This window comes from Amphiura filiformis, chromosome 14 (genome assembly GCF_039555335.1).
Source record: "Amphiura filiformis chromosome 14, Afil_fr2py, whole genome shotgun sequence".
Classification (NCBI taxonomy): Eukaryota; Metazoa; Echinodermata; class Ophiuroidea; order Amphilepidida; family Amphiuridae; genus Amphiura; species Amphiura filiformis.
In genome coordinates this window covers 42,251,252-42,259,918 of record NC_092641.1, presented here as the reverse complement: position 1 = coordinate 42,259,918, position 8,667 = coordinate 42,251,252, and the positions used below count along the sequence as shown (strand labels likewise).

At 38.4% G+C, this 8,667-nt stretch overlaps 1 long non-coding RNA gene across 1 annotated transcript; it reads left to right on the top strand.

The window, feature by feature from the left end:
* Positions 1-623: 623 nt before the first annotated feature.
* LOC140170122 (uncharacterized) lies at positions 624-7,592 on the top strand. The gene is made up of 4 exons (XR_011861494.1): positions 624-1,009; positions 2,537-2,664; positions 4,073-4,200; positions 5,263-7,592. It is a non-coding gene; the product is annotated as an uncharacterized lncRNA (long non-coding RNA).
* Positions 7,593-8,667: the final 1,075 nt, after the last annotated feature.

Here is an 8,667-nt window from a genome sequence, read left to right as displayed (position 1 = left end):
GTTGAAGATTTTCAAGTTATCTGTGTAAGAGATTTTGTGTTCGTTTTATTTTCAACTCCGAAAAAAAAGTGAAACGGACGCCGGTAAAATATCACTGCGTGTCCCGTCATCAGTTTTTCACCATTAGGTCTATAAAATGTATGCAAAGTTAGGTTTCAATAACAGGAAACTTTTTTGGGTGAATACACCATGTCCATAAAGCATAGAAATGTTGTTTTTGCCCCGAAAGGTATTAGTGAAAGTGGCGCCATTATCATCATTATCGGGGATTCCTTTTTTGTGATGAAGGCACCAGTCGAAATGTCCGTATTCCAGAATGTGATGAACATAACTCTGTACTCCCCCGGGGAGATGATGTATTTTGCGACACTCATACTAGACTAAATCCTCCAGTCCTTTCAACATCTACGCACGGTCATCGGGTTGTGCTGATGGTGAGGACTGAATCGTTCAGCAATCCAATATTGGTGCAGTGAAAAATGCTAAAATATGAATATTTAGTAGATTTTGATTACGTCATTGCATTCAGCTACTATTGTGCTCCATTCTTCGTTCATGATGCTACCATGGGAATATAAAGACAAACGGATCCCTGATTGAAGACCAAAATTTGGCTGATTTGGGTAGCTTTTGTTCGCTATACATAAAGCGAGCTTGAAAACAAACAGCTGAGTACCGATGCAGGGAATAAACCTCTTTGCCAGCAAATTTGGTAGCTGATGTTTAAAAAAAAATTTCTGTTGCGTCCGCCATTAGAAGTTTTTACAATTTTCCCATTTTTAAACCAAAATAATCAACTTTGCACGATTTTTAGTCATCATGGTGAAACTTTTGTGGTTTTGTAACATATTGAGTCCATTGCACACCGTCAGATCGCAATATTTAACTTGATTTTGAGAATGAAAGATCGTCGCCACAGACCCCGCTCAGACCACAGTGACATGGATGCACTGACTATGCACAGCCTCGGCGTTCACGGTGCGGTGCAGTGGCACTGGTGGTAAACAATGTAAGTATAAAAGCTGAAGTTATTTCAATTATTTTCACGTGTAGTGTGCATGGTTTATAAGGCCATCTTTTACACCGTAAACAAGAGCAGTGTCGTGACTCATGACTGATTCACTCTTATATTGTAGGCTAGGCCAGGCCCGGGATCAGGCCACGAAAAAACATCAGTCATAAACAACCTGTATCAATGACAATTGATTTGATATGGCATGCACGCAGTTGAGCACCAGGCATTGCTGTCTAGATTTTAAAGCCGAGTGGTTGATGGTACGCGAATGATGGTACGCGAATGGTTGAATTTTCACAATACACTTATTGGGGTATATTCAAATAAGAGTTTCGGTTTTAAAATTCACGTTCAAATGCACGCCGAAAGGCACTAATATTTGTACCTTTCTAAATCGTTTTAACAATTAATTAATTCGCTGGCTGATATTGTGAGATTCGCACCGAGTAATATTTAGTGTCCATGGCGAGTGGAAAATCGCTCACTAGAAATTTTTTTTGGGGGAAAGCGGCGGTGGCGGCGATCGCTCACCAAAAAAAAAGTCAAACAACAAGGCCTGGCCCTGGGGTTCAATAATTATAGGTAATTATGAATGCGTGTGCTTACTGCTCGAAAAATAATGCACATGCGCTGATGCTGGTGCGTCTAATGCATGAGCCCCAAAGGGGAAGACAAAATTAGGCGAATCGACATCAGCGCAAGTGCATTATTTTGCCTAATTTCTCGAGCAATAGGGCCTAAGTAATATGTGTTTATTAATCTATTTCATACAGTGGCGTAGGGCCTACCGTGGCCGCCCCAACCCCGGGGGGCTGAAGAAAATTAAATTTTGCTGCCCCTTCCTCAACAGCCCGAAAAGGTTGACCCATTTTTTTTTTTTTTGTTTGAAAAAGTGAAAAGCAAAAAAAAAAAAAAGATTTCAGGTGCTAGCACCCTAAAAGCAACACATTTTGATGTACTGGTATAGCAACATTTTTTCAAAAATTTGTATGCTTTATCAAATTTTTCTGCCTTTTTATTTATTAATTCTTTTTGCCACCCCTTTGTTTTTTTGTTTTTGCCACCCCTGTTTTTGCAGCCCTTCAATTTCGCTGCCCCTGATTTTACCCTGGGGGCTGGCGCCCAAAGCCCCCAAAATAAGCGCATGTCATACTGCGACAAGAAAAAAAACACATAATTTTAACTTTTTTATGTAACAAATTAACACTCAAAATGTTGGAAATTAGAACCAAATATAAACCCGCCCGAAAAATGAATCAATCCTATGTGACACGAACACGCATGAAACACTGCCGTAGACTACGCAGAATGCACAATATACACAACACAATCAATGCATGTTTCATACTTTTCTGATTGGCTGCTTTGATAGGAGTGTATGAATGCTTTACGCTAGTTGTGCGTTGTGTAATGCAGGACTGGCGCATGATTTTCATGTGATTTTACGCGAGAAGTCTAGAGGCCCCTCTTGTAAAACTTTTCTCCATTTTAAGATATTATTTCTTTAATTTCCCCAACTAGGTGATACTGATGTCAACTTGATGTGAACTGTACAGTTGCAGCAACTGCTTTCAGGAGATGGTGGCTTTTAATGAGAATGTATAGTGATGAACTCAACAGTAGCCTACTACTGGTGCAACAAAAAGCTGGTATGTACAATGAGTAACCAGGGACTGCCTTTTGAGGAGAGTGACATTCATGCATTTAAATTGGGATGCAGACAACCCCGGGCGGACAACATGATCTTTGAGGGCACCTTAAGTTTGTTCGGTTTTTTATAAGGTGGAACAAATAAGACTTGTAACAAGAAACAACATGGTATATATGTGTATGTAGAATGGCATGCACGCACTGCCATGTAGGTGGTCGCAAGCAATGCTTAAATCAAATGCTATTTGTGCGAAATTGACAATCTCCAATGTTAAGGCGTAAGGCTTTTTTTGTGAAAATTTTTTATCGCAAAATTTAAAAGGCGGAAAAAGCAGAATTTGACATTTGTAAAGCGGAAAATTTTGGGCTTTTTTTATAGTTAGTCCTGACTCCCATCTCACACATGATGATGAGCTGATCATAGTTTAGCCTTTAGGCTGCGTTCACATAGAAGTATACGGTATACGGTATTCGCTATACGAAATACGCTCATTCGATCAGGCTGAGTTCATATAGGCGTATACTATGTGAACTCAGCCTGCGTGAATGAGCGTATTTCATATAATGAATAGCTTAGTAGGTCAGTTTACCAATTTTCTTCGTCTAATCAAATGCTTGTAACTTTACTTCTTGAGGTCACATTGCATTGAATGAGGTGTCATAATGTGCAGAATTAGATAGTGCATCTATTACAAAAACTGAATTTACCCACATATGGTTTAGTTTTAAAATTAGGACGGTATACGCTGCACTAAAATCGAGCATGCACGATTCCCACTATACTATACTATACGCAGGCATACGACCTTTTCGAATAGTGCCTATGTGACCCGGTACTATGAAATTACCTTGCCCGATTTAGGCTATACGCATGCACCTGCAAAACGTGCACCGTATACCCGAATAGTATACTTCTATGTGATCGTAGCCTTATGTGACCCGGTACTATGGAATTGCCTTGCTCGATTTGAGCTATACGCGTGCACCTGCAAAACGTGCACCGTATACCCGAATAGTATACTTCTATGTGAACGCAGCCTTAGGCATGAATGGGCAAAATGCCAAATTGCAATACGTGTGCTACGTACACTACGGATCAACGGATGCACCACCATAGCAACACAACTCGCATGCCATACAAGTCACACACAGATGCAATGATCAAATTTTTATCTAAAAGGTGCGCAGTAAATCCGCAGTTTACTTTTGTGTGCAAATAAATGGTAAAACAATTTCCATAAATATATTTTGAATTGGTACCGTACTTAGACCTCCCATATATGTAACTCTGGGGCTTGCAGCATGGATCAGCCCAATTTCAGAAACCTGGAGGCACAGTGAAACATGCTTGTTCTTGTAAAACGTTTCTCCATTTTAATATTTTGTTTCTTGAATTTTCCCAACTAGGTGATACCAGTGATGTCAACTTGATGTGAACTGTACAGTTACGTTGCAGCAATTGTTTTCAGGAGGTGGTGGCTTTAAATTAGAATGTATAGTGATGAACTCAACAGTACTGGTACAACAAAAAGCTGGTATGTACATGTACTATGATTAACCAGGGACTGCCTTTTGAGGAGAGTGAGAGCATTGCTCTCTACTGCTCTCCTTATTACTACACCCCTGCCCAATTCTGTGCATATTTTTGCATTTTTCTCAAAAATTATAGTGCATTTGTGACAAGTAAGATATGTATATTATAGGGACAAGGACTACAACTACTGCACTGGAAATTTTATTTCAGCACAAACAACAGTTGTGGAGTTACAGTCAAAAATGAGGGAAAACCAGTATTTGATCAATAAATCAATAACTACTTGCCTTGAGTTGCTGAATTTTCAGTGCAGTACCGTGAGTTGTACTCCTTGCCCTATAATATACATATCTTACTTGTATCAAATGTGCTATAATTTTTGAGAAAAATGCAAAATTAGGCACCAAATTGGCCAGGGGTGTAACCCCTTAAATCTGATATAGGAGAGTGATGTTTGACATGTGAAACGGCTCTCCTTGAAGGCTCATGAAGAGCTATTTATTGCTCTCCTTCAAGTTCCAAAAGACAGTCCATGAGTAACTGCTATATTGGTTGATGAAAGGATTAGGCCATAAGGCCTGGCTTAGTAACTCAGGCCCCAAGATAGTAACTTCAAGCCCCAAGATAGTATCTGACTTAGTAGCATGGGCCCCTTATTAATAGTCAGGCCCAGGGTTGTCACCACGCTGGACTGGGCCGTCTGGCACTCACTAAATTGGGGTTTTTTTAAAGTTTTTTTTTTCAATTTTTTTTTTTTTTATATTTCCGGAAGTGGATGATGATATTTCATCATAAAAGAGGAAGAAAATTTTTTAGGGGTGGTACCCTCAAAGCCTATTCCCCATCCTAGCGTTCAACTAAAAAGATAGTGCGAGGCGCGAGAGCTTCTCTCGCTATGCTAACCAGTACTATTTGGGTCCTGGTGACAACCCTGGTCAGGCCCGTGCTACTAATTCAGGCCCAAAGATATTTTTTCTTTCTATGTCACTTTTGGGGATCTGTAGGTTGTTCAATATTAAAATCTAAATATTTTAATTGATATTTTGGTTATTTTTCTTTACAGATGAAATATGAACTTATTGGAAGGAACCACCTGCAGCAACAAGCTTAAGCAAGAGACAGGTAAATGCTCCATAGCTTCAACGGCACTTCAACTAAAAATCAAGCGAATTTAACTTCGAGGGGAAAACTATCGACAGAAAAAGACATTGTCAACATATGGCTGTTACGGCCTCACGCCTACCTATCAATTAGGTTTAGTGGACTAGCTGGCTGGTAGCCACTAGCCATCACTGTTAATTTGGAACATGTTTTACCACACAGTGGAACTCATAATATATAATTATGATAATGTGGACTACAATTAAGTCAACAAATACTGGACACAGTGGTAACTAGGCGAGTTAAAAAAAGGCGAGTTAAAAAAAAGGGGAATTAAAAAAAGGCGAGTTAAAGAAAAGGCAAGTTACCCCCCCCCCAGAGATTAGGGTGTGGTTTTTTTCAATTACCCCCACAAAGTAAGCTAAAGATGAGTTACGACAAAGCCATCAAAGTCCCACCAGCGAGTTACGGCAAAGCCATCAAGTCCAAATGGCGATTTACGACAACACGATCAAATCGGCGAGCTACAGCAACGCTATCAAGTCCTGTAAGAGAGTTACAGGAATGCCGTAATGATGAATGGAAAATGGCTTTCACTATAGAAAAATTATCAAATTTGTGTACATCGTGGAACATACTCTTTGCGTGGCTGTGCGTAGTAAGCAGTTGTACGCAGATAGCCTCGCTAATATGGACACGTAGAGTAGCATTGTATGCGCGTGTAGTTAGCATGATTAGTTGCGGAGTAACAAGCGTAGTTGAATGTTCCACGATGTACACAAATTTAATATTTTTTCTATAGTTGAGGTTCATGATGATGAGAAAAAAATCCATTTTACCCTAAATCAAATTGTAATCTTAACTTGCTGATAGACTTGCCATAACTTGCTGATGGGACTTGCTGTAAATTTTAACTCATCGATGGGACTTGTCGTAACTCGTCTGCCAAAAATCTTAACTCAATGGTGAGACTTCCCGTATTCTCAGCAGGGATCAATCTTTAACCTCTGCAGGGACCAGGGGATATTAAACTTATCTGACTTGCCATTTTCTCTCGCTCTTACTCGCCCATTTTTAACTTGCCAATAACTGTCCCCTTACCCTGTTAAGCTACGTATGACTTTTGTACATGTATGTACCCATTTTACAGACTATGAATTATAGTAATAAATAAATAATAAATAACCTAGAAGAGAGGGATGTGGTGTAGGTTATACATGTACCTGTATAATGTATTAAACAGTGGACAATAATTAGATAATGTTAATTTTCAATTTTAGTGATCCTAGCATCCTCTTTTTATATCATTTTTAGGTAGATATCCCCCAAAAAAGGTTATTCCCAAAATTGCAGTTGATTCCGATTTTGCATTTGCGAGGTATGCATGATTATTTGTTGTAATTTTGTTCTGGTGTACCAGAACATAATTCAAATTTCATGATATTTCTGCTGAACAAATTAATCTGCAAGAAATTCTTTGTACATAAACATAATGTTGCCAGAGGTTTCCAGTGGTATAAAAATCTTTTTTTGAGAAAAGTGTGGGGGGGGGGTATGATGCTGTGGATCACAATCACAAAATGCCTTACTTCCAAAAGCAGCAATTTCAACTGCACTGACTACGGAGCCCCCAAAGTGACATGGAAGAAAAAAATCGAGGTCCGGCTTTAGTAACTTGGGTCCAAGATAGTAACTCGGGTCCAAGAGTAACTCGGGTCCGAGATAGTAAATTGGGGCCCTGACTAGTAGTTTGGGGACCCCGAGTTACTATCTTGGGCACGAGTTACTAAGTTGGGCCCCAAGTTACTATCTTAGACCCCGAGTTACTAAGTCGGGCCTCGAATTACTATCTTTGACCCCGAGTTACTATCTCAAGGCTATCTCAGACCCGTTTTTTCTTCCATGTCACTTCGAGGGCTCTGTATAAATCAGCACAGTCGAAACCTAGATTTCGCCTTGGTTTGCAAGAATCAAAATCCATCCTAGTCACTGCACTTACTGTATGATACAAAGAGAGATTTTGATTCTCGCACCCGAATCTTACAAGAATCATTACGAGAATCGATTCTGTGATGCTCGTTGAAATCTAGGCCCTGACAGTGATGAGTGATGTACAATTTCATGAAAAGGTGTTCAGAATTGGCTAGGCCTCTTTGGTCATAGTTTATTAGGGTTGCAGATTGGACAAAAGTTGGGGACGTGGCAACTTTCAAAAATAAGTAAATTGAGTAATCTGGATATCAGGTACTTCATGTTAAAAGCAGTTTTATTTCCTCCAATTTCTTATTGATTTTTTATTAATGCAACTTTTCTTAGTGTATTTTTCAATTAAAATAAATTGATGTTTGTTTAAACATTATTGACCATATCAAGTTGTTATCCTTTTTGTATTCAGTCATGTGTTAGAAAAATAAAATGAAAAGAAATATAACATGTGCCGGTATCTGTGTGTTTTCAGGACTAATCAATATTTGATGTATTCGGTGATACGTTTTCCAGTAAAAAAACACAAACTTGTAAATGTTAGAATTTATAAAATGAAAAACAATTGTTCATTAAAAGAATTAAAATGTGCATGCCTTCTGGTACATGTTACCCCGGACTTTTACCCTCAATTTTATTACCCCGGCCTCCGCTATTAAGGACTGGTTTTATTCCCCTTTTTAGAACCCAATATTTTTTTATTTTCTTTCATTTTACACCCCCACCAAAGAAGTCATGAACACTCCCTAAGAACATAAGGTCATGAAGACGTGTTTACATGAAAAACTCTGCCAAAAAAAGAAAAACATTTTTAAATGTCAAAATATTTGTTTGTTTTTTTTAAAGTTCAAAGTTGAATTTATTTATTAAAACGTTGAATGCCCTTTATATAAACCCGATTTTTTTGCGGTTGCTTTTGAGAAATCTTAATGAAGGCATAGGGCAAAATTCTGCAATCAGTTTTGTTGAAATATTTAGAGACTGATATGAAACAACATCCCTGGACCCTGGTTGAAAGTAGTAGGACTACAGCGTGATTTTTTTCTGGGTTTTGGGGAATCAGTTAAAGTGAAAGTCGAGAGAACGGCATTTTGTGATTGGTTTTCTTTTTAACCAAAAAGTAAAAAATTAATTTTGCAAAAGTATAAAAAGAAAGTCCCCAAATATCACAATTTGTGAGCGTAACAAGCCAAAATTCAAGTTTTTAACTTTTGGTCTAAATAAGAAGGTCCAAATGCACGGGGTCCAAATTTTAGGAAGAAAGTCCACTTTTCACAACCCCCCTTGGAAAAAGGTCTACTAATAATGGTAATAAGAAGAATATTAAAGAATAAGAATGATAATGATTTGTGGCAATGAAAGTAAATTGAAAACAAAAATATTA